The sequence below is a fragment of the Dermacentor andersoni genome, chromosome 5 (assembly GCF_023375885.2).
Source record: "Dermacentor andersoni chromosome 5, qqDerAnde1_hic_scaffold, whole genome shotgun sequence".
NCBI classification, from domain to species: Eukaryota; Metazoa; Arthropoda; class Arachnida; order Ixodida; family Ixodidae; genus Dermacentor; species Dermacentor andersoni.
The window spans coordinates 47,700,697-47,727,362 of NC_092818.1; positions in this window are offsets into that span (position 1 = coordinate 47,700,697).

A 26,666-nucleotide genomic window follows, 5' to 3' on the forward strand; every position below is an offset into this window, starting at 1 on the left:
ATTACACGGTCTGCCCAGCTCTATTTTTTCTCTCTTAATGGCATTTAGAATATCAGCTATTCCTGTTTGCTCTCTGATCCACACGGCTATCTTCCTGTCTCATAAGGTCACGCCTAACATATTTCGTTCCATCGCCCTTTGTGCGGTCTTTAACTCGTTCTCTGTCTTCTTTGTCGCGTTCCCACGTGGCACCACAAATGCACCCATTGAGGGGGCGCACCTTCGGGTTGGAGGCAAATACCCTTTTCCATGCGTTGAGGTCCTACAATGGCCGAACACCAGGCCGGCAGCTCGCTTGTAGCGATTTTACTGCTACGTACCCCCCGGCGGTATTTGCCTCATACAGCCGCGGCGGTTGCTCTTCAAGGGGGCCGTCTGTTGCTGACAACCAGGCGCCCAGAGACAACTCGTAAATATCGTTTGAGCTCCTATTCGAGGTGTGATCCCCCACGACAAACACACACGCGCGCACGCACGGGGGTCTGCATAAGCATATGTTTGGTGTGTTGCGACACCATCTACACATGTTGCACATGGGTTTTGGACCCTTAGTCGGCTTAGTCGTGCCCGGGGAAAAGGAGATCTTGGCATGTGAGCCGATGCTGAGTGTCTGGACCTTTAATGCCCCTCTGTGGAGGCAACACACCCCTTTGGCCTCGGTTTCACGTAGACGGCACCCCTGGACTGACCCAACTGGAGGAAATTGATAGTTGCCTCTACCTGTTGCTCTTTCTCCAACGTTCGTCTTTCTCTCTCACTTGCAATCTTCCCTGTCTTCGCCTCTCTTCTTCTTATTTGCGATCTTTTCTGTAGTAAGTGTTAACCAAGTGTTCGCGACCTTGGGTATTTTACATTAGCCTATAGTAACCATATGCAGCTCGGTTCGTCGTTGCTTTAGGGTTTGGTAGCATCCCCTTGTTGCGCTAGGTGGAGCGCAGCTGGCTAGCTACCGAAATTATAGTTACTCTTATGGCATTTTCCTGGTTCCTTTGACAGGTATTCGCCCTGTTTTCAAATGAGGGAACATCGATGACTCCCTGAAACTTTCCGACCAGAGCAAAGAGATATATATACCCGAAGTGCCACGTCCTCAGTTGCCAACACCCTGAGCAAACTGCTAGAACACTGTCGCCACTTGTCGCTAACTGTCTCACCGAAAAACTAGGTCCCAGCTACAAGGTAACGAACATGACCAGCGGTGATCTGTTGCTCGAAGTTAGTCACAAGAATCAGTTCGAAAAACTGTCCGGACTTGCTGCAATTAGCAGTACCTCTGTCTCCATGAACGCACACCTTCTCTAAACAGTACACGAGTATTTATATCTGAAGAAGACCTCCTAGACTTGAGTGAAACCGACCTCCTTGAGCGCTCGAAAGAACAACGCGTGACATGCACCCAAAGAGTAAAGATTAGGCAGGATGACAAAGAGATCCCCACTAAACACGTTCTGCACAAGTACTTTACCAGAAGATTTTGAAACAGGCTATCTCAAAATCGAACTTAAACCCTACATTCCAAACCCGCGCCGCTGTTTTAAGTGTCAGCGATTTCGTCACCGCTCTCAGAGCTGCCTGCTCTGTACCACATGTGCAAAGGGCGTATGACACGACTATCCTGCCCACAATTGTACTGAGACACATCAGTGTGCGAACTGCGTCAGAGACCATACTCTATACTCTCGGTCGTGTTCTTCCAGAAAGAGGCAAAATGAAATAATCACACTGAAGGTCAAAGAAAACATTTCCTTTCAGGAAGCGTGAAAGCGTATTCCCTTCCTACATACCGCAGGGTATGCTGGTGCGAAGCGAGAGGGGGAAAAGCCACAGCACACTATGGCATTCGCCTGGCCCACGAAGAGTGTGGCCGTGGCCATGCCTTTAGCCCCTCAGGCGACAGCAGCGAGCGCTGCTGCGCCATCTCTGAATCGGAGCCCATGGACCTCTCTCATAGTGGCTCCCAAGGCCCTGCTTTTCGAGGCAACGCATAATCAGGAAATACCCCACTCGAGTGAGCTGAAGTTCAGCGGCTCCCAGGAGTCGATGGACACAACTCCAAGCCAGCCGGTGCACCCAGCGCCTCGTGAGCGGTACTAATCTCGTCATCGTTACAGGAAAGAGAAGGCCAGAATAGCAGGGCCTGGAAAGGTCCCATAAGCCAACTTGGTTCCTCTTGACACGCCGCACAAAAAGACATTATACATATACAAAAGCGGGAAAACGCCTGTGATTATTTATCTACAAGGATTTGCTGAAAATAAAGGAATACAAGAAGATATAAAGAAACTGAAAGGATCTCGTATCTTTATTTAAAATGACTATACCCATTAAACTCTTACAAAACGCAAGCTGATATGGAAAAGTGCGAAGGCAGAAAGAGATGCTAAAAAGAAGGTTTTTCTCGTGCATGATAGTCTGAGGATCGAAAAAGATGTTTTCTTTTGGGATGAATCGCAAAACAGGCGCGTCCAGGTTATGACTAATCACACTCCGGTATCTCACACTGGAGTTTGAGAGGTCTTACCCACAGTTTCAATAGCAATGAATAACTTTTACACAAATAAAATACAAATTCCTATGTTTTCAGCAGACGCATCTTAAATCTGCACCAGGAAGCTTTCTCCGGCAATACGCTATTTTTCGGAAAGACCGAGGCGACGCTGTTGCATCGTTTGGCGAAGAAGCTATAATAAGCGACAGAGGCGTTGCCTGTCGGCAATGGCAACCTCCAACTCCTCTTGAGGCAGTTGCTATCGAAGCAGTGCTATTCAATAAACTAGACCTTATCACGTTTATGTACATCCTCACAAGTTTTCAGCTCTCTAGAACAACATTTGAAAGCTTTCTTGATGAGCTCCATCACTGTTGCATAGTCGTCGGTGATCTAACGTACATTGTACACCATGAGGTGACTCTCATAGTGATGCGAGAGGACGGCTTATAGAAAACATATTCTCAAGTACCTGCTCGCTTTACCAGAAAGAACGAACGTTCTACAGCCATACAGAGAAAACATTTTCTTCTGTATACCTAAGCATAGCGTCCAGTACAATTGCGTCATATCTACATTGGGGTGTGAATAATAACCGTTGTGTAGGTAATCATTTCCCCATCATTCTATATTTTACCAAACAAGAGCAGAGCTGTACACATGTTCCTGGATGGAAAGTCAATTCAGCCAACTGGACTTCGTTTCACGAAGTCACACGCACCTGCCGTGTAATAATATTCGGCTACTTATTGTAGATGGTAGCATGCATAACAGCGTTTATTATTGATCCTGCAAGGGTGTGTGTTCCACAAACAAACGGGTCGCCTTCGAAACGACGCATTCCATGGTGGTATGAGGAGTGCAGGGAATCCCGGATAAAAGCAAAACAGGGCTTGGAACCTCCCTGGGAGCTCTCCAGCCAGAGATAACCTAATTAACTTCAAGGCGATTAAGTCACGAGGTAGAAGAACATGCCGCCGTGCTAAACAGACGTTTTGAAAAATACATAATTAGCATGAAGTCTTATACAGACGAACGAAAAGCACCGAACAGGGTGAACAATATAAAAAGACTAATCGTCTAGGAACACATTTTGAGCGCATTTTCAGTACATCACATTACGCAGATACATTTATAAAATACCAGCTAGAAGCAGAGCGACTGCTTCTGTGTCGAAAAGGCATATCCAGTGAAGTATACAACCATCCATTTCGCATGGCGGAGTTCAAGGCCTCACTGAATAGTTGTAACAAGTCCACTTCAGGAAGTCACAGAAGGATGTATGAAATGATGAAGCACACCCTGAAACCCCTAATACACTACTGTCACTCTATAACTAAATGTTTTCAGCCGGTTGTATGGCCCCTATACGTGGAAAGAAGCAAGCAAAATTCATATTCTCAAAAACGGCAAGGGCCCTTGCTCACCCAAAAGTTACAAGCCTGTAGCTCTCACAAATTGTTTATGCAAACTGTCCAAGGAAATGATAGACCGGCGGCTCATGCATGTTCTTGAAAGCAAGAAAATATCTGATCCCTTACAGTGTGGTTTTATTGAAGGTATGTCCACAACAGATCACCGTGTATGCATCGAGACAAATATTGGTGATGCCTTTATGCACAGTGTTTCTTGTCAGTATCTTCAGATACGGAGAAGGCATACGACAAAACTTTGCACATTGGAATCTTCTATGATCTCTCTGAAATGGAAGCTCGAGGCAACTCACTGTACGTGATTCAGAGCTACCTGTCGTATAGTACGTAGTAGGTAACGTTCAGTCTCGTCCTTTTGCGCAGGAGGCTGGTGTTCCGCAAGGTGGCGTGTGGAGCTGCGCTCTTTTTGTTGTCAAAATGAACTCGCGCTACAGAGCCATATCACGACTATGTTTTATTCTGTATATGTGAATGCCATTCAGAGAGGTTACAAATCACGTAGTCTAAGTATCTGCGTCCCACAAGTACAACTTGTCTTAATTCAATTGTGGAATTGGGAGGAGGAGAACGTTCTTGAATTAACCGATCAGAAAAAAACCTGCGTCCTCTACGCTAACAAAATAGGTATACTGCCCGACCCTGTAATCGATCTCAATGGATAACGACTATCTGTAAACCGCGAACAAAATTTTTAGGTGTAGCTTTAGACTGCAAGTTGACTTTTTTCCCGCACCTGAAGTATCTTAAACCAAAATGCCTCAAGACTGAATCTTCTAAAGCTCTTGTCACGTACATGCTGTGTAAGCGAGAGGAGATGCATTATAAATATGTACAAAAGTCTAATATTATCACATTTTGAGTAGGCAGCATTAGTCTGCAATTCAGATAGGCCCTAGTGCTTTGAAAATAATATAATATATCCACCACTTAGGCATCCGCGTTGCTACAGGCGCATTCAGGACTAGTGCTGTGCAAAGCCTGTATGTCGAATCTAACGAAGGAACTTTATACTTCCAAGGACATATTTAGAATTTTCCTATGCCTTGAAGGTAAAATCAACTATTGATCATCCATGTCAACTAATTAAGCACGACTTCTCCACGACCAGGCTTTTCCATAACCGCCCAACGACTAGGCCTTCTCTGTCCCTCCGATTGGAAGCACTGTCAGAAGAAACAGGCGTCCCCGTTCTAGCGAATGTTCTAATGGCTTGTACTAAGCTTCCATCACCTGGTAGTTCTGGCCGATACAGTGGGACATCTCTTTTATATAAATATCAAAACCGACACCGGAGGCAGATATACATTCGCATTTTCTTGAACTTCGGGAGAAGTATGCCTGTACTGAATTTTACACGGACGCTTCCAAATTATTTAATGGTGCCGCTTACTCGGCTCCGGGACCACCTTTTCCAATGTGTGGTGCATACAGTGAATCCGCATACAAATATTAACGCGACAGCGATAAGGATCTCGTGTCGCAGAAAAGCCGGCGTCGTCGGCATCGGCGGCGTCGGCCGTGAGCGAAAAAGTCCGGAAGGCAATTCATAAATAAAAAACTACTTGCAAGATGGGCTGGGTGACAATCGAACCAGGGTCTCCGGATTGTGAGATGTTTACGCTACCATTCAGCGATGAGTTCGATGGTTCAAAGTGGGACAAAAGTGCCTCTAGTGAATGCGGTGTTGCCTTAGAAACGTGCCGTAGAAAGTTTTACTGTGGTGTATGTTCGTAATTATGAACATGTAAATTACAGAAGTCGCAGTTAAATGAGTAGCGAAGCACGTTTCCACTACATTTCTTCTGCGTTTGGAGCACACGCAGAGCCATCTTGTGGCAAACACAGAAGACCCCCCCCTCGCTCTCGCAATGCACGGCGCTGACCCGACAGGTGGCGCGCCACTCGCGCGCTTCTCCCCTTCGTCTCGTTTGAGCGGATTCATGCCGTGTGGAGACCGATGCGAGGATGCCCCAATACCCTTGAGTTTAATAAGTTTTCTCGCTCTCTCCCCTTACAACTTCCAGCGTGCGTCACCCGAACCCTCGTGTCTAGGCGACGCGGCTCCTCTTTCCGCTCACAGCGCGATTCGCGCGATTCCTAGGTGCCGCGTCCGATGCGGGACGCCTCTGACCTGATCGCTGCGCCGTAGCGCGTCTGGTAGGAACGCGGCGCCTGTGATGTGTGCCGTGCTGCTGGCGATGAGTCATGCGGCTGCATGGTGCTCCTGGAACAAATAATTAGAAAAAAGTTGTGCTGTGGACTTAGAAGTGTTGAATATGAAAACTGTGTCTTTGTGTGACTCAAGAGCATACCGAGCGAATGAGTGAGCGGTGCGAACGGGGTGCGATAACGCTATCGCGTTCTACTCTTGAAGGCGAAGCTTAAGCGTCCTCCATTTTTCTTACAGCGGAAGCATACACAATCCTCTCGGCAGTTAAGCACTAAAGCAAATGCCTATTACAAAAGCAATCATATTCACAAACTCATTGAGCATCATTAGAGGTCTATTGAGTCTGCGAAAACGCAATAATTTAGCTTCTAGTCAACTGTACAGTTTTCTATGCTAAGCTTTCGAGGAAAACCAAGTCATCATAGGAAGCTGGAGACTTGTAGCTGGAGCCATTAAAAGAAACTTATCTGAGGACAAAAGCCCACGTGAGTAGTTTTTGAACATGCAAACACAGACATAGCCGTCCTCCCGACAGACCTAAAGACATTGTTGTGCCATGAATTGTGGAAATCTTTGCGTGAGTGGGATAATTAAGTGTCATATAAGCTACATATGATCAAACCAAGCATTGGAAAATAGATATCTCAGAAAATATAAGACAGAAGGAAGTGCTTCTTTGCAGGCTAAAGACAGGGCATACCTATGGAACACACTCTTACCTCCTTACACGAAGTGATCCGCCGATGTGTTCAAGGTTTGACGACATTCTTACTGTACCCCCCCCCCCCCCCCCCCGCCCTCCTTGTCCTTATACAGGGCCCGGAAATATAAGCGCAGCGTGAGCATTACTTTTATCCCGTATATTGTAAGCGCATCCCTCTTCACCCAGTATTTTTTCTGAGCCATTGGCGTTTTTTTTTTTATTCTAGAACCGTGTTAAAGTGTTCAGCAGGCGTAAGCACTGTAAAAATTATCTGGTAAAGCTATGTGTAGCGCATCCTCACTTTACAGGCTGCAGCTGCAGTGCGAAAATTTTCACAGCACGTGACCGTCATTCCTTGATTTCAAGGACCCTCTTGAGGCACTAGTGCTGTTGCATACGTTTTGTTATATAACCTCTTCGTAACCGAATATTTATTTCTACACATAACCCGCATCATGATTCACTGTCACTATATTAATACTCATATGTTTTATGCAATTTACAGCGACTTGCTTTAGGGTTTCTTTACAGCCACGTCGTATCTAGCATTTGCAACTGCGAATGGCAGCTACACTGGGAATCCATCACCCTATGTCATGGCGCGCTTTGGTCATAGCTGGCCCTTGCACCGTTAAGCACTATATATTACCATCTCAAACACAGAGATAACACGGACACAAACACACAGGCACACGCGTACGAACACGCACTGCTTATTGGTCCGTCTAGAAATGGCTTTTCGAAAGGGAGAACCTTAGCCGACGGTGGGTTTTTGTTGTACGGACTTTCGTAACGTCTTACAGCAAATAATGTGCCAGTGTCGCAGCTCTTAATGATTTTCGTCTATTTTGGAACGGCAGCTTTTTAGCCCGCCCGTGAACTTGAGGAAATATTTGTAGAGCGTTTGGCTCAGTTAGTAAAATGTATGTTTCACTCTGTGAGACTTCAAAAAGAAAGGATAAAGATATCGCTGTTTGTAGGGACAGTAATTCAGTGCTTTCTTACCGCTGTAAGGTTGCAAATAAGTCACGATTCGAAGAAAGATGGCGCAGAGGGTTTAATAAATGCACGGGCAGAAGTCCAGAAAATGTTCGATCGAATAAATTGTCCTACTAATTTTACGTCTACGTCCGCGTTAGCGGACGCGCATGTGCGAGCAACTGCAGGGCGGCGTAGCATTCATGACCGGGTGATTCGTTTCAGGCTCACCAGACATGAATTAAAGCCGAGCAGAATCTGCGTTTCTAAGGACGCATAAGCATAACAAGCCTAAATGGAGGACTGTAATGACTCGCAGCAGCTATAAACGATGAACAGCAGCGCAGAATAAGCGCTAATGAGGCACGTTCCACTAATTCTCGAAGCAAGAAAGTCGCGGCTGACGGTAAAACGAGGACGAAATTAGCGTGCGTCAGGTAAATAGGCAGACGCACTTCCTAACTTCTCCACGGCATTTTGCTTTTTCTGTTATCTTTGTTCCTTTTTCTGTTTCGTTTTCTCTTCGAAACATAAAAGTTTACACATTTGCGTTGTAATTTGGATTTTTGTGCAGCTAGGAGAAGATATCTTGTGTTTAGCAGGTAATAAACCGAGCAATTAGGCTGTTCAGTCTTGCTAAAAATATAACTTCAACACAAAGGTGTCTCTACACCTGAAGCTGTACAAAGTAAAATCGCTTTATTTGAAATATCGCTCCTTCGGGAGCTTCTTGGTGTCCCGAGCACACTGCATATAACTAAGAGAAGAGTATTCGAAGTCAACCGGATTACGCTCAGTACTAAGTTCTAAGCGGGAAATACGCAACTTACTGCACGGTCCGGTGCCGATGATGGCCTTCGTTTTTTTCTCGTGTCAACCTAAAAAGGCAACGAGCGATGCGAAAGTAACTTTACCAAAGCACGTGGCTCCTTGAGCTTAAGAGCAAGATTTAAGCTCGGAAGCTGCTGTTTAAGCGCGCGGGAACCGAGAAAATTGTTCTTCTGTGTAACCACTGAAGCAAGAATTCACAAGAAGAACTAAAATGTAATGGCTGTAGGTACAAGATTTCTATTTATACCATCAAATTTTATTATAAATACTTCAGGTGATCCAAAGTTCAGACTATGGAACTGTCAAGCTTAGAAAATTTAAACTCACCAATGAAAAACGACACCCGAAGCACGCAAACTGCAGCTATAATATTAAGTGTAAACTGGGCAAACTTTATGCATCATATATCCATTTTACACCATTACACTGCTAATTTGTAGCAGGACGTTTTCGATACCTTTGTACACACCAAGATAGGCACGTGAAGTGCCAAATCCCTGACCAAGCAATTACGTTTTAGTTGAAATAACAGATTTTCTTTACAAAGCTGCCACATGCGTTTTTCGTGCTGAGTTTCTTATTTTAAATGTTACGCTTCTTCTTCTTTAATAATTAGGGAACTTTTGTAATTTTCCTAAAACATTTGACGTCATAAATCAATTTTTTTTCGCCTGCAGTCACTGAACTTATAATTTTCTCTAAAATTAAAAATATCCTTTACCTTGGTCCGGTGATTGTTTCATAAGGGTATTTCAGTATTTGAATAGAGGAATGCGAGTTGGGCCCGAGATAAAGCTTTCTCGTAAACGCATAAATCTGTATTAACCGACAAGCGAAGCAGCTTCTCAGGGCTTTGAGCAGAATATTTCTCCACTTTCTTTATCATTTTCATTTTAGTGTGGCTGTTTTTCAATGTACAACATCAACATCAAATAATGCAAATTGCTTTACAAATAATTTTTTTTCGTAATAACGCAATAAAAGCTTGTACGAATAAGAAAACGTCTATGCACAGAAACATTCTAGTTAAGCAAAAATAACAGACGCTTCTTATGTACTCGAATGGAAAACAAAGCTGCGCGTCGCACGGTTATCAGTTGCCTTCATTCTCTGTTCGAATTATCCCGGTGGCAGCGAGGAAACTATTCAACACGTTCTTAGCCACTGTCCACCACACAGTCCACAAAGGCAGTCACTCGCGACCGCGGTGGCTTGTCTTGACGGCCAGCTTTTTAGGACCAGGCAATCCTAAAACGCCGGTCTATGCAGTCGTCAAACCACGAATCGGCCAATGCACTCTTGGAAATGTTTATGTTCGAGAGGCCTACTAGAGAGCCTAGTTCTCACTGACGTTCCCCACCTCCTCCATTTACTGTTTTTGTGCCCCTGCTTTATCTTTCCACTATTAGTTGTCTCTCATTACCCCATACCCTTTCTCCAATTTAGGGTAGCTTACCAGAATGTCTTCTGGTTAACCTTCCTGCCCTTCCTACCCCGTTTCCCTCTCTGAGAAAGTGAAATAAGAAAAAAAAAACGTGTGCATAAATGAACCGTTTCCTTTGTGTAGTTAGTAGATGCGCTGGAAAGAATTAGCGGGCTACCAAACTGTTGGCCTTGAGTTCGTCGCGATCTTTTGAGGCGTGCTCACACACACAAAAAAAAACGGAAGCTGAAAAAGCCGCTTGCGTTTGAGTTATGAATATTGACTTAGTAACACCATTACGTTTTCACGTATATTCGAATTACAATCCGCTGCTATCATTTCTGCAGCTTGTGTGAAAGTCGTAGTTTACGCACCGTCTGACTCAATTAACTTTTGAACAGTAATTTAGTTCAATAAGGCACTCGCCCTTGGCGAACGACCTAGAAGCTTGAGGATGTATGCTGCACTGTTGCACACGTGCTAGCGTGTGTGACGTACGTCGCTTGGAGTGGTGTGACGGTCTCTAACTTCATTTCGGTTGGTGGTAATTGTCTAACGTCCGCACCAACGTCGTCGTGTATCCACGTTCAAAGGGTGTAATGGGGCCACATCTTTTTAAAATCAGCAATCTGGCTTCGGGTAAAATTTTCTGTAAATGAGGCAACAGGCGGGTAGATAACAGTGAATTGCATCATTCGCCTCTGTATAGGCTAAGCTGCTATGAGAAATGAACAATACAAAAATAATTATGCAGGTCCAACACACATGTTGGAATCTGTTTAACACGAAGTGTTAGTGAAGCGGATAATTAAACGCTATGCAATAGTGACTCACACACCTTTGTTTCATTTCAGCCTTTGCAACGTAAATATTATTCCACGTTTATTTATGTTAATCGAACACTAAACAGCTAAAGGTGACAACTTCTATCCGATGGGCTTGTAAAATATGAAGAACAAGAAATTACGGCAGAACTCCTTTCTCGATGACTGCCGATGGTAATGCTATTAGAATTAGAGCAATGTAGCGTCTCACCGTATATCCGACTTCACGTTTATACTATATATGTAATGGTCATTCTGACACTTTCGTTGCTTCCGTATCGTCCCACATTGCTATGTCACTTGTTTAGCAAGGCTCCTCGTGAAAATGACGGCAGGACTACAATTCTATGACGATGACGTCGAGATGATAATGTGTTCGCTAAGCCGGAATGACGTCGGTGGACGGATAAAGGTGTTATAACGGCGACAGCGTGGCAACGACGAATTTAGGACAATGTGATGAGAACAAGTGTGCGTCGACAAAAGTATGATGAAAGCAGGAGGCCAAAGCTGGGATAATGACACGGCAGGACCAAAATGGTATGACAACGACGGTGTGACAACGCATGTATGACAGCGACTGTCCGACGATGAATGACGAAGAATAATTGATGTCGATCGATCAAGGAAGATGGCCCCACGATGACGGCTATTGGGAAATGGGTTAACGTTAGTAAAATCATGACGATGCTAAAACGACAGCAGGACAACGATGACAGGACGGCAACGATGTGACGATGACTGTGTGAAAACGATGGCTTGTGAACGACGACGTGAAGAGAGTTGGACGATGAAGTTAGAATGATGAAGATGGGGGTAGGACAACGATCCCATGACGACGACCATATGGCGATGTCACAATGGTAACGATGGCACGACGACGGTATGCCAACAATTTGATGATGTCGAGTGCATGATAATGAGGGCATGGCGAGAATCGGATGACGAAGCTGGAGTCAACATAATGGCACGACTACGACCCCATGACAAACGCGGTAGGACTACGGATGTATGATAGCGGCTGTCTGACGAAGATGCGTTCAGGACAATGGCAAGATAACTACTGCATAATTACGATTGAATAATTTCATTACCATTACGATAGAATGACGAATAATGACGTCAATAATGTTGGTATTGTCTTCCTCGTGGTAGAAATAACAAAGTTGGGACAGCGTTATGTTCTTTTGTAGATATTTTATAGACGCATGGCATACTTTAACTATGGGAGACTATAAAAAACGGCGTGCTTCACAGAAGAGAAAAACGTTTGCAAAGAAAGTGAAGTACTGATCTGAATTTAAAGGAAATTCGGTATTCTAGATAAGGACCGTTTACGGTAAACAGAAGCTTTCGAAAACCTTCTTCAATCTTTATTTGTAATGGAATAATATATGAAATATCAGAGGGGGGCAAAGTGCTCTCTAATTTCTCATAGAGTACCAATAAGGCGTGTTTTTTTTTATGCCGCTGCAAATGTCTTGCACGCACTCTGATAATGATACGCTACAGAAGAACACTCGTCGAACAGCGAAAGGACGTCCGCCCGAAATCCGAGTTTTAAAAGCATGTTTCCAAATCTTCCCTGATTATTTAAAGCGAAGCTTTCTTAACCTCTTCTGCCGAATTTCCGGGCACTGCTGCTGTGGTCTTGCTCGCGCGTGCCATTGAGTTTCTTGCAACACCACCAGATGGCGCTCGTCTCCTGGTACGTATTTGTGGACCGGAAAAAATTGCACAGAGAAGAATAAAGAGTTAGTGGAATGCATAAGCGCTGATATTGAGGGTTTCGGGATTGGTGCTGAAATTGTCCTATTAGGTGACATGAATGCCCACATACAGGATTTAGATGGCTATATCGACAAAAACTGGAAGTCAATGCTGGACTTTTGTGAGCAGCATAACCTTGTGATCGTGAATGCAGGGCCTAAGTGTGAAGGACAGATCACATGGGAAGTGGGAAACCGGCAATCGACCATTGATTACTGCTTGATGACAGAAGGAATTCATGATAAGTTGAGAGAAATGGTCATCGATGAGGAAGGGTGTAGCAGCCTAGGGAGTGACCATAAACGCATCATTTTGAAAATGGGATATGTAGTTGGGAAAGAGAACAAGGAGAGCAAAATGGCCAGTCCAAATTTGAACACTGAACAAATAGCAAATACAGTCACTAGAGTTAAGGAAGAACTTGGCAAATGGCCAAGTAAAGAGTGGGAATATGGTTAGCTTCTAAGTGTAATAACTACAGAAATACGGAAAGAGAAACAACATATTCGTTGGAAAGCAAAAAAGAAACCGAAAAGCTGGTGGAACAAGGAGATACGAGAAGCGATCGCCGAACGACAGAAAGCATCTCGAGAGCACAGGCAGGCAAAAAAGGCGCAGTGGCCACAGGATGAAGTAACCAGTAAATGGGAAAATATACCGGGAGAAAAAGTCTATGGTTCAAATACTGGTGCAAGCAAAATTAAAAGGGGAAAGTGAACGTTGGTTGTGAGAAATACGTGAGAAAAAGAAGGGAGCACCTAGAATATTTTGGCACCACATAAAATTATTAGGCAGGAAGTCAACAACAATACAACAACATATCCTAGACAAAGATGAGAACAGACTGGAAGGAGAAGCGGCAATAGATTACATCCGAAAAGCAACAGCCGAATCTTTTCAAGGCAATCACGAGGATGTACTTGATGAAAAAAAGAGCATGACAGAGACCCAAGTGGAAAAGGAGCTGGTGCTGACAAATTTAAACTGGAAGAAAGCGGAAGAGAAAATTCCTAAGCGCACAGCCACAGGGCTAGACGAGGTTCCCGTTAGGCTGATAAATGAACTAGGACCAAAAAGTAAGGAAGCTCTGGTGAAAGCAGTGGAAAAAAACTTTAAAAGATAGACGAATACCAGACAGTTGGCGACAAAGTAGAATTAATTTAATTTATAAAGGTAAGGGGGAGAAAGACAGAATTCACTCGTATAGACCGTTGACCCTTACATCGGTAATATACAGGCTAGCAATGCAGGCAATCAAATTAAAGCTTCAAGCATGGGCAGAGAATAATGGCATTTTGGGAGAGCTTCAGAATGGCTTCAGAATAGGTAGGCGTTTGGATGATAACTTGTTTGTTCTTACTCAGTGTATTGAAATATCAAAAGCAGAAAGCAGACCGTCGTATGTGGCCTTTTTAGACATTACAGGAGCCTACGACAACGTAGACCGTAACATTTTGTGGGATATTCTGGAAGGGGAAGCCTTAGGTAACGATTGTCTACAGCTTTTGAGAGAGATTTACCTAGAAAATACCGTTTGTGTTGAATGGGAAGGGATGAGGAGCGAGGAGAAAGTTCATATCAACAAGGGACTGAGGCAGGGGAGCCTTTTATCCCCGCTGCTGTTTGTGATGTACATGGTGAAGATGGAGAGGGCGCTAGAAGGAAGTAATATCGGGTTTAATCTCTCATACAAACAGGCGGGTACAGTAATAGAGCAGCAACTCCCAGGTTTATGTTATGCGGGCGACATTGTGTTGCTAGCTAACAAGCAAAGTGATTTGCAACGTCTGGCTAATATCGGTGGACAGGAAGGCAACAATTTAGGTTTGAAATTTAGTGTTAGAAAATCAGGTGTTATGGTATTCAATGAAAACAGTGAACAGACAGTGGAGATACAGGGCCAAGAAATACCTCGGGTAACAGAATATAAATAACTTGGTATATGGATAAACGAAGGCAATGGATATATGGAAACACAGGAAAAAACCATAACAGTAAAGGGGAAGAGAAACGCAGCCACAATGAAGCACAAAGTGCTATGGGGATACAATAGGTGCCAGGTCCTCCGAGGTATGTGGAAAGGTGTAATGGTTCCGGGCTTACTTTTGGAAATGCGGTCGTTTGCTTTAAATCAGGGGTACAATCAGGACTCGACGGGAACCGAAGGTCAGTGGGTCGCCTCGAATTGGGCGCTCACGAGGAGACTATAAATGAAGCTGTGCAGGGTGATATGAGCTGGACTAGTTTTGAAGTGAGGGAAGCTCGCAGTACAATTGAGTATGAAGAATGGCTGAGGAATATGGAAGTAAATGGGCTGGGAGAGTGTTGAGGTATCTGTAGAGGAAAAACATTGAATCACAGTGGAGGAAAAGAACTAGGAAGCTTACCAGCAAGTATGCGGTCTGTAGGGTGGGCAACACAGCAGCAAAGAAGGTCAAGCGGAAAGTCAGAGAGGCTGAAATAATCTCATGGGTAGCGGCAATGGAAAAGAAACCTGCCATGAGTAACTACTCAATAGGAAAAAGCGAAATCAGGAAAGAAATCATTTATGATAACTCAAAGAGAAGCTCATTACTTTTTGAAGCGAGATCGGGATGCCTTAGAACACGCACCTATAAAGCGAGATATAAGACGGAAGAAGAAGCACGTGCTTGCTGCGGTAAAGCTAGGGAAACGACGGAGCATGTTTTATTAGAATGTGAAGACGTCTACCCAGCGGTCGATTTAGGCACCGCTGGCCTCCTTAATTGAAGCCCTTGGGTTCAACGGGAGCAGTGGTAAAGCAAACATATCCGCAATAGGCATTAGTAAGAGGCGATTGGAGGATTGGTGGAAGAAAAGTAGGGAAATGACAAAAGACGGAAGCGTACAAAAGCACAGTTCGCCATAGGGGATCAGAAAATTTGGACGTGGTAGTTCATAGTGTTTTTTTTTTCCTTGTTTAACCTAGGTAGGACGTTAGGTAGTATAATAGCAAGAGCTTGGTGGCGCAACCCACCGCCCCATTCCAAAGGGGACGCTCATAACGTCCATCCATCCATCCATCCATCCATCCATCCATCCAGGCTAAGGAAACGATGGAGCATGTTTTGTTAGAATGTGAAGATATCTGCAGAGGGGTCGAATTAGGCACCTATAGTCTCCTCGAAGCCCTTTAGTTCAGTAGAAGCAGGGGGAAAGTAAACATGTCCGCGATTACAGATTAGTAAGAGGTGATGGGAATATTGGTGGAAGAAAGCTACAGAAACGACAAACAACGGAGGCGTACAAAAACAAAGTTCCCTTAGGGGCGCATAAAGTTTGGCGACGGAAATTCTTGCTGTTTTTTTTTTCTTTTTTTGTTTTTAACATAGGTAGGACATCAGCAATATCACGACAAAAGCTTTGTAGCGCAACCCCACTCCCCGTTCCAAAGCAGAGGCTCATAGCATCCGTCCATTCATCCATTCATCGACGCACACGCGCGCCGCTGGGTTTCTTGAAATACCACCAGCTCGCGCTCGCACGTGCTGTGCTTGCTTTCCTTTGCGACAAAAATGCAGGTGCTGGGCTGTGGAGGTCACGTGCAAACTGTGATAGAGTATATATTGCAATAATCTCTAGCCTGAAGGCGTGCTTGGAACTGGCGTATCAACAGCGTGTTGTCCATGTATTCAGAAGGAGAAGGTCAACGCGCGTCAGCGAAATAGCTTCTAAACTTGCACTCAGTATCGGGGACACCCAGGCCCGAAAGAAGCGGTCGCGCGGCACGGGAACGTCGCTAAGCAACGAAAGGTGGTGCAGACCGCTACTGCCATGGAGCGATGCCCGATGTGAGGCAAGGATAATACTTAACCCTGTCAGAGATTAAAAGCAATGGCGTACAAGAACGCCTCAAACACATTTGCCTGTGTGTTGCGTGGACCACGCAGACAAACAGCAATGATGCACCCTAGGGAATATCTTGCACCAACTCACAACTCTCGTATTGGACTAAACGCTGAAGGAATTACACATTCGCCATCAACATGCGTCGGCAATACAATCAGATTACACAAGCTTCAGTGACAACCGACATAGCATAGAACCATCGATAAGATTCCAGGAAGTTCCACTCATGCAAGACGCGTCTTGCGCTGAGCGACAACCTTAAGTTGTTAATGGGTGAGATACCCATTAACGGGTGGAATCTGAACCTGGCAACGTTTAACGCTAGAACGTTACCTAGTGAGGCGAGTCTAGCAGTGCTATTGGACGAATTAGCGAGCAGTATATGGGATATAATAGGGCTCAGTGAGGTTAGGAGGACCAAAGAAGCATATACAGTGCTAAAAAGCGGGCACGTCCTGTGCTACCGGGGCTTAGCGGAGAGACGAGAACTAGGAGTCGGATTGCTGGTTAATAAGGATATAGCTGGTAACATACAGGAATCCTATAGCATTAACGAGAGGGTGGCAGGACTTATTGTGAAACTTGATAAGAGGTACAAATTGAAGGTCGTACTGGTCTACGCCCCTACATCCAGTCATCTTAACCAGGAAACGAAAGCTTCTATGAAGACGTGGAATCAGCGATCGGTAAAGTAAAAACAAAATACGCTATACTGATGGGCGACTTCACTGCCAGGGTAAGCAAGAAGTAGGCTAAAGACAAGTCAGTGGGGGAATATTTCACAGGTTCTAGGAATAGCAGGGGAGAGTTATTAGTAGAGTTTGCAGAACGGAGTAATATGCGGATAATGAATACCTTCTTCCGCAAGCGAGTTAGCCGAAAGTGGGCGTGGAAGAGCCCACTTTAGTGTTTAGTATGGGGCTCGACAAAACAAACTCTCAGAAAATGCATAAACTTCAACAGAAAGCCCTTCGTAACATGGTTAATGCTGCATGCGATGCACACACGGAACCAATCTTTAAGGCTCTAAATCTATTACCACTGAATGAGCTTTACCCTATAATGGTAAATAAACGCTATAAATTCGAATTGTAAAATAACACTTCATTTCGTACTGAATTGTCCGACTTATGCCGGCTTGACCATGTCCGTACATTGAGAATGCGTCAACATTGGAAGGTGCCTAGAACCCGTACAAAGGGCGGAACTCAGATGGTAAAATACCAGATACCTGCGCTGGTTAATAAGCCAGAGTTCCAAATATAATACAATGTCACACCTAATTGTCTTATTTGCTTTGCTGTGATGTTATATTTTTCAGTGTTATTTGCTTTCGCATCATGATTTGTAATCTCATGCAGTTAATCATGTACTGATGTGAACCTATCGTGCGTTCAAGCGTATTTCGTTTTTATTTGATTATTTCTTTTTTACACAATGATTTGTTATTATGCTTTTTAACTACTTTTTATGACAAAAGCAGCTGATTTAGGACCACACAAAAATACATCTGACTTCTGTACACTATTCGGTTTATTTCTGTTGGCGTGCTTTATTTGTTATGCGCCTTGTCTGTTAGTACTCGGGGGTGCACATCTCTTCAAGCCTGGTAGATGGCTTTTTGTCTGTACCCAACAAGTGTCTTTGATACTGAAAGAAATCATTGATTGATTGATTGATTGATTGATTGATTGATTGATTGATTGATTGATTGATTGATTGATTGATTGATTGATTGATTGATTGATTGATTGATTGATTGAAAGCTTGGCATGGCGCAAGAGGTGCCACCAAGTCTAAATGCACGTTATCGAAATGGCTCTCTGGTGATCGAAACGGCTGCACCGCTGAACGCATATGCCCGGTGACTTTCACGGCTTGACAGGCTTGCCAGCCCCTAGCCCAGCTTCGAACATCTTTCTTGATCCCTGGCCAGACGAAGCGGTTTGTGATAAGCCGCTATGTAGCTCTGGGCTAATGTTGTTGTTTAGGGAGGCGGCACATCCGCAGGCTGAAGTGACGAGCCTTTTTCCCACAATCGGCACCGCTCGGAGTCGTTTTGCTGGGCGGAGGTTGCAGCTTGGAAATTCACAGGGCCAGCTGGCACAGTGCCAATCCGCAATAGTGCGTTAGCCGCCTGATTTCTGGTCGCAATGACATATGGCGGATGTCCTAGGAAATTTGGAGATAAAGGAAAGTTGCCGAAGCTCACGTTCTGAGTACGAGGAACTGTTGTTCTTGAAGACGAAGGTCCGCAGCTTGTGGTCGCTCAGAATGTAAAAGCTACTGCCTTCAAAAAAATGGAGATGCTTGACAGCGCAATAGATGGCCAACATTTCGCTCCAGAAGGTGCCGTAGCGAGCTTCTGAAGGTTTGAGGCGCTTTGAGAAGAAACCTAGTGGTCTCCAGTCTGAGCCGTCGTGCTGCTGCAGTACTGCACCAACTGCCGTGGTCGGCGCGTCTACCATACGGCGAGTTGGCGTGCCGGGAAGTAGATGAATAAGCAGCGCTACAGTCGCCAACTGCGTATTGGCTTCCCGGAAGGAGTGTTCGTGCTCCGAGGACCAGTGGAACATGAGGGTTTCTTCCGAAGTTAGGGCGCAGCAGGCCAGTAAGCGGCTAAAGAACTTGAGGATAGGATGGTATGGAGTGCCTGTGAAAATTTATGAGCCCCAGAAACTCGCGGAGCCTAAGGAAAGAGGTTTGAGAGGGGAAGTCCTCGATCACCCGCACCCGTGATTCCAGCGGCTTGATGCCTGGGAGGGAAATGCGATGGCCGAGAAAATCCAGGGCTTAATTCAACTCTAAGAAATGCATTTCTGGTGCTTTAGAACCTGGCCTTGTTCTTGCAGTAACTCAAATAGAAGGCGAATGTGCTCTTTGCGCTCTTCGTCTGTGCGACTTGCGACGAGAATAGCGTCAATGTAGACGAAAATGAACTGAAGTCCGCGCACAACCGAGTGCATGAACCGTGGCAGAGTTAGTGCCACATTCTTCAAACTGGGAGGCATGCGAACAAACTGAAATAGGGCGCATGTAGTACTTATTCCTGTCGTCGGAGCGTCGCTGGGTTCGACAGGAATTTGGTGGTGCGCGCTCATCAAATCGATCTAGCTGTATATTTTTATTCCTACGACACGGGTGCCGAAGTCATGTATGTGAGGAAATCTATATTGATCCGGAGCTGTGGCAGCATTAAAAACTCAGGAATCATCATACGGCTGTCAGTCGCCATTTTCCTGCTTTGGAAGCAGGTGGAGAGGTGAAGTATAATTGCTGGAAGAAGGCCAAGTAACGCCGAGCTGAATCATGTGTTAGAACACACTGCCAACCTCCATCCGACGAGCCCTCGTGGCCCGGCGGCGACAGGTTGGTCGATGGTGGTGATATGATGCGCCACCTTGTGTTTCACGTGCAGCGCGTCGTTTCGTGGCTTCGTGAGTACGGGTACTCAGCAAGTATGTTGTCGTACGGTGAAACGTACGACGTACGTACGGATGCTGGATGAACTGCAGGCCAAGTACGCCGATGGATGTTATGTTTTCCTATAGTCGCCGATCGTGAACACTCGCATCTCATTTGAAATGGCTGAGGAAACCCGCTCTAAGTATGCAAAGCTGACGTCGGCGATCCCAAACACCCGTCTGTGCAAGCGCCGGAGTCCGATGTCTAGCGTTATTGACCGGAGTCCGTACGAAGCGATGGCAATGTTGTTCACTGCGTGGAGCGTGGTGTGGACTTGCGGCGTTGGCGATTTGCGTCCGTGGCGCAAACAATAGACAGCTCGGCTCCAATGCCAACGAGGAGGCGGGTTGCGGTGATACGGTCGACTACGAAGAATAAGCGGCTATCGAGCGCCGATGTCGCATGCCGCCTTTAACGACTGGTCGGTGCGTTTCCTGTCCAGAAAGAGAGCTTAGTAGAGCGAGTTGCTTGTTCTCGAAACCGACGGTGTTACCACAACTGCCACTGCGAGTCTCTAGGTGCACTGCTAGACTGTGAAGCCGAATGGTTGCATCGAACTTGGTTGTCAGTGTTGCCGCCATTCGTGAGTTTCTACAGTGCATTGGCGAGGTGATCGACTGTTTCCTCCAGGTGCGAGAGTCAGTCTCCTGGTTCTGAGACTCTCGCACCGGCGATAGGTAGCTGTGCCGAAGACGAGCGGTCGCACATGTGGTCAGCGAGTGCAGCTAGCCAATCCAGATTCATCTCGTCGGAACAAGCCAGTACCATGCGCGCGGACTGTGGGAGGCGTTGCAAGAACAGCTTGCGCAATATTGCAAGCTGGCTCTTGTTTGCGGTGTGCTCACCCAGTAACTGACGTAACCGGTGCAGCACTTGTGACGGTCATTGGTCGCCGAGTTCCTCGGCGAAGAACTGTTGAATCCTACTTTCTTAGGGTGATTCGACATGCTGCAGGACCTTGCGTTTCAGGTCATCGCATGCGGTCGCCGGAGACGTAGTCGCTCGCAAGTGTTCTACGGCATCGGCGATGTCGGAGGTACGTGCAGGTATTCTGCTGTCTGTGCACGGATGCGCGGAAGTTGAAAACGGGTCTTTACTTGCGTAGACCAAACGGGCATTTCGGTTCCAAAAGCTGGGAAGCTGAAGCTCTTCGGCAATGACAGGAGACGTAATTTGGCGTCATATCTGTCAGCAGGAGCAGGAGCTGCGTCGTCCGTGGCTAGTGTTAAAAAAATGTAAATGTCCTGGGTCACCACTTGTTGGGAGCTCGGTTTAGCGGAGGCAAGGAATACGCATTTGGACAGCTTGATAAAGCAGAGTCGGCTGGCTTTATTCAGAAGTAAAAGTATGTTTGCCGAGTGGCTGTGGTAGCGCCGCCGTCGGGCAACCGCCTCGATTCCAAGAAAGACTAAGGCGCAATGACCCCCCTCCCAGCGAAGCACGGCGAGCTAAACTGGATTTCCGAGAAGCGGGGACAACATAGTGACGGACGGTCGCTACACATGTATAAAAAGTTTCTCTAAGGTTATCGATGGTTCTATCCGTTATCTGTTGTCACCGAAACTTGTGTAATCTCATTGTATGCACGACGCAAATAGCGTAGTACTTCCTTGAAGACACGCCGCCGCAAACGATTCCTCTGGAACCTTCCAGAGCTCACGTGTAAAAGCCGGCGCACTTGTCCAGCAGGTCACATTTTCAGCGACAGCCGATTGTGCTCCCCGCTATACTTGCGCTCCAGTAGAACTTCTTTTGCTGGGCACAAGTTAGGCCAATGAGGAGTTAATTTTTACCGAACAGTTTTGATACTTCTTCTTTTTTCACCGTCACTACCACGTGACAATAATGTTTCGTCATGCGTAGCATAGTTCATGTGGTTGCACCAGACGAGTTCCACACTCCTTTAATTGGTTTTTTAACTCTGACGGCACAGAAACGCAGCATCTGTTCCTACAACAATACAGAGCGCAACTTCAGCTTTTCCCTTAGGTTAGCTTGCGCAACTATCAGAAAACGCTGACTGATGGTTAGTAGACAGAACAGCTGACGTTGATGAAGAGGAAACTTTTTTACGAAAGTCATTAAAGATGGCATGCGCATATTCATACCTACAAATGCGCTCAGAAAAATCAGTTCGCTGACAGGCTTTCTAAAGAACTAAAAATGGCAATAAACTGAAAGACAGGGCACACAGAAAAGTGGGGCAAACCTAGATAAGTGGAAACTCGAATTTAGGTGCTCTTGTTGTCTTTGCAAGTTTTATTATACCGATAATCAGTACGACCACATTGAACGTGCTGAAACTAGTATGATACAAAATTCAAAATATATCGGGAGCTACGTGCGTTCTCACTCATCGATTGCGTTCTTAATGTTACGTTAGGGTGGGGATTGTACGATTACATCGCGTTTTGAGTTCATTTGCGTTTTTGACGATATCATAAATTGTTTAAACTTCATTTTTTTACTCTGTTCAACGTTTAGATTGTTGTACATTGTATAGAATGCTTTTCAATGCCATTTACATTTTGTACATTGCACAAACGCTTGACCTTTACCATCCCCCTGATGTAATGCCCTACCGGACGCAATAGGTACTCATATAAATAATGATATATATACACAAACAAATAAGTAAATAAATATTTTTAATACACTTATAAAAAACACTCATTATGTATGTCTTCCCGATGAAGATGGCGATGTTGTCTCGAACAGTGCTATTGCCCTTGCAGCAAATTTCTCTTCTGTATGCCGTTTAATTGATGCTTCTACCTCCAGTACCATCCCTTCTCAGACTGGCGCGGTGCGCACGCACTCAATGAAGACCTTGTGTACAAGTGCAGTAAGCGCCTCAAACTTTCCCTTCTGGCGCTCATATTATCCCTCCCGCGCTGCTTAAGACGTACGGAAGCATACTTTTTCATGTTCGTAGAAGCATATTCAACAGTTCCCAAAAGTCTAGTTAGTTTACTAACGCTTGCGAGTTAGCATCGGTAGTCCCCGTGCACAAAGTGGGTGCTAGAAGTGCAGTTACTAACACCGGCCTATATCTGTCCTCTGCGCTGCGTCAACAGTTTGTGAATCAAAACTGCATTCCCTGTTTTCTGTTAGTGCTAAGAACAATTTAGTAGATGGAACGAATGGTTTTGTACCAGGACGTTAAACAACAGCGAACTTGGTAACATTTATGGCCCGTGCTTCTTGTGTGGTGCCTGGTAGGGGCCACACAGGTAATTTTATGTAGTTTGCCATGAGCTCCCCCTCACAAAAGTTACCAAAATCGGCATACGTTCATTCATCACTGCCCAGGTACCTTATTACCTCAGACACTGCTTCGTTGCCATTAATGGATAGAGCTCTGTTAGCTATGAAACCACGAGCGGAGTTCTTCAAGGAACCGTTTTAGAGCGCAGCTATGAGCGAACGAGCACAGCGAAAGATGAATGCAAACGCGGAGCTCAGTGGAGGACGAAGGTCGCGAGGAAGAAAGTGGAAAGGAGGGTGCAGTGGTTCGATGAGACGGAAAGCGGAGGAGGGTATAGTGAAAGCTTTAGAACAAATACCTGTTGCGGCGACGATGGCTACAAGATCGCTCAAGAGAAGTGTGCGTCGTCTGGGATTCACGCCCACGCGTCACCCACGCGCTCGCTCTCGCCATCTCAAGATTAGCTAGGCAGTCGCGCCCCACTTCACTCCATTTGCAGCATGCCGCACGAAACAGATTGTTCGCGCTAGCCAATGTATTGCGATATGAAGACACGTATAGAGCTGCGCTAAATTTTTGCACTAGGGAGTGTCGTAATCGTCGGCGAATTATTTTGACCATCTTGTCTTTCTACTGTTCGTAAATGACATTGCATCAGCGATTCAACACTCCTAATTCTTTCTATACTCGGAAGACTTCATACTTCTTGATTCATGCAATTATATGGACATTTCAAACGAATTTTTGCCGTCGTCGTTGCTGTCAGCATCGCTGTGAGGATTATTTTTAAGTATTACATATCTGCGTGCTACATTGCCATACTATGTTATCATAATGTTGCTCATGTCAGGCCTTACATCCCTGACAAAATTACTTCTCGGAATTTGGACAATGGCAGCCCCCAAACAGATAACATCAGAAATAGCACTCACGTCACATGTCTTTCATCTTAAATTTTTTTCTGGCTATTAACTATTAAATCTGCGAAGCATTATAAAAGATAAAACCGGAAAGTAATGTAATTTTACTGGCGCGACAGGCTTCACTATTGCGGGATCGGCCCACGAAAGAGGTTTCAAATATACCCGATACGGAAAAGGGGTGGTGAAATCCCTAAGACGTTGTCTTTAATTACTAAACATAAATGAAATTGTGCGAGGGCAGTATTCACATAGAGGACCCCTACCTAGCACAACAGTACGATGATCTAACCATTGGGCCACGGGCGCAAGCTTCAGTAAACGTGACTTAACACTCTTAAGTAGACAGAGAGAAAATAATACTTTATTCAGGTCAGATTAAGACCTATAGATGTTCCTCCGCCAGGGGGATCAATGCCAGCTGGCCAGAGAAGGCAGCCGACGCCAACCGGACCCGCAAGTAGAGAGTTAAGCTTAGGGTAGTGAGAGGATTGTCGAGCTGCGGGCGAGAGAAGAGGATGTATGCTGCATGTGCGTGCGTAAAGGCACAGTTGGGAAACCAGGGGTCGAAGCGGTAACGATAAAGATATATGCGCGCTGGTGTCATCCCAGTGAATGGCCCTGAGTGTGTGTACTTGGGCAGTGGAGAGGAAAGTGTGTGATGGTGGAAGAGTCTGCAATGAGTGCTGTAGTGTAGTGGTGTATTTGTAGTGGTGCTTTATAGTTATCTTATAATTCTATGAGTCGTCCAAGGGTAAGGCCAGGGAATCACCGGCGCCCGGCTATAATTCTGGCGGGCAAGCTCATTGGCGAGCTGATTGCTACTAATAGCCGCATGACACAACACCTCACCAAAGCAGGCGAAAGGAGGGAGATATCTTCGTAAACTTCGCCACGGAGATCTACGGAGAGCCTGTTGTTGCGGAAAGAAGGGATTGCCGCCTTTGAGTCCGAACAAACGCCGTACCAAGAAGATGGAGGAGCAAAAGTTAGTTTCTTGAGTCGCGTGATCGTGGCCAATTCAAGAAATAGGAGGAAGGAAGGGAGAAGTGGCCAGCAGTGGAAGGGATAGGAATGTCAAGGGGGGTGGGCCTTGTGACACAAGCTTCACTACGCGTTTGATCACGTGACCAGTTGAGTCGGTTGAAAGAGCGCTCTTAGAGGGGAAACACCAAAATCCATTGAGATGGCGTGCGGGGGATCGGGCTACCCGCGAGAGTAAGCCGGGGGTTAATAGACCGTTCTTACTTAATGGCGCAATGGAGCGGGAGCTCAGATTTCTCTGGTGCTGCTTGTATACTCAATCGGAAAAGAAATTCGGAAACGAGGTTGGAGACAGGATTGGGGTGTTAATTGAAACTCCAGCGGTGACTAGTGTGTATACCAGAGGGTTATCTCATTAGTATGGAGAAGGGACTGTAGGATAGTAACCTTGGACAAGGTCTTTGCGAGGAGGGCAGCCCTCCTCTCAAAGGAGGGCTAGATAGCCCTCCTTTGCCCTTTGAGGCATTCTGTGGCCCTTTGAGGCATTCTGTGGGTGAGAAATGGGCGGGGATACCGTGGTTCCGAGTCGGAGCCGGGCTTGTCGGGAGCCGAGAAAAAAGAAATGTAAAAGTAGAATCCCGATCTACGGCCGGTGTCTTGGAGGGGGAAGAGGATCGCGTCAATAGAGATGGTATCGAAGGCCTTGCGCACGTCTACAGTGACAAGTGCGTGAACGTGACACCTAGAAAATTTGGAGAAATCAACTTTCAGAAGCAGAAATAGGTCTTGAGTAGAATGTGGGTGTAGGAACCAATCTGATTTGCGGAGAGAAGTAGGTATCGTCAAAAAAATCCGTAAGACGTGCGATTACAACTCGTTGCATGGTCTTCCTAAAACCAGAAGTTAGTGAAATGGGACGCCGTTTAGAGACGGTAGCAAGCTTGCTGGGTTTTGGTATGAGAGTGATGATGGAAGAGGTCCGTTCATCGGGTGTAATGTCACTGGCCCAGTGTTAATTTAAGTTGTGCAAAAGGAATTTTTTGCCCGAATCAAGCATGTTCTTCAATAGGGAGAAAGTAAGTGATGTGGTCCGCACACAGAGTAGTGCCAGCCTTGTTTTTAGCCAAGGCTCGTTCCAGTTCATGTAAAGTGAAGGAGCTGTCCAAAACGCCATTGGAAGGCCCTGTGTAGTCAGGACAGAGAGAAGGGAGTAGGGGAGGGCTGTACATATTGGTGACCTTTTGAATGAACTCACCGCGGTTGCTTAGTGGCCATGGTGTCTAAGCCCTAGGTCCCGGGATCAAATCCCGGCCACGGCGGTCGCATTTCGATGGGCGCGAAATACAAGAATACCCGTTAATTTAGGTTTGAGTGTACGTTAAAGAACCCCAGGGAGTCAAAATTTCCGGAGTCCCTCACTATGTGGTGCCTCATAATCAGATAGTGGTTTTGGCACATGAAACCCCATAATTTACGTTTTGAAGGAGCAAAGTAGCACCATGCTCGGAGAGATGGTTTTGGAATTTGGGGAGAGGAGCATGTTGAACTCCAAGGAGATACCTGATGGGCAACGCGGCTGTTCTTGCGTGCAGGGAATCG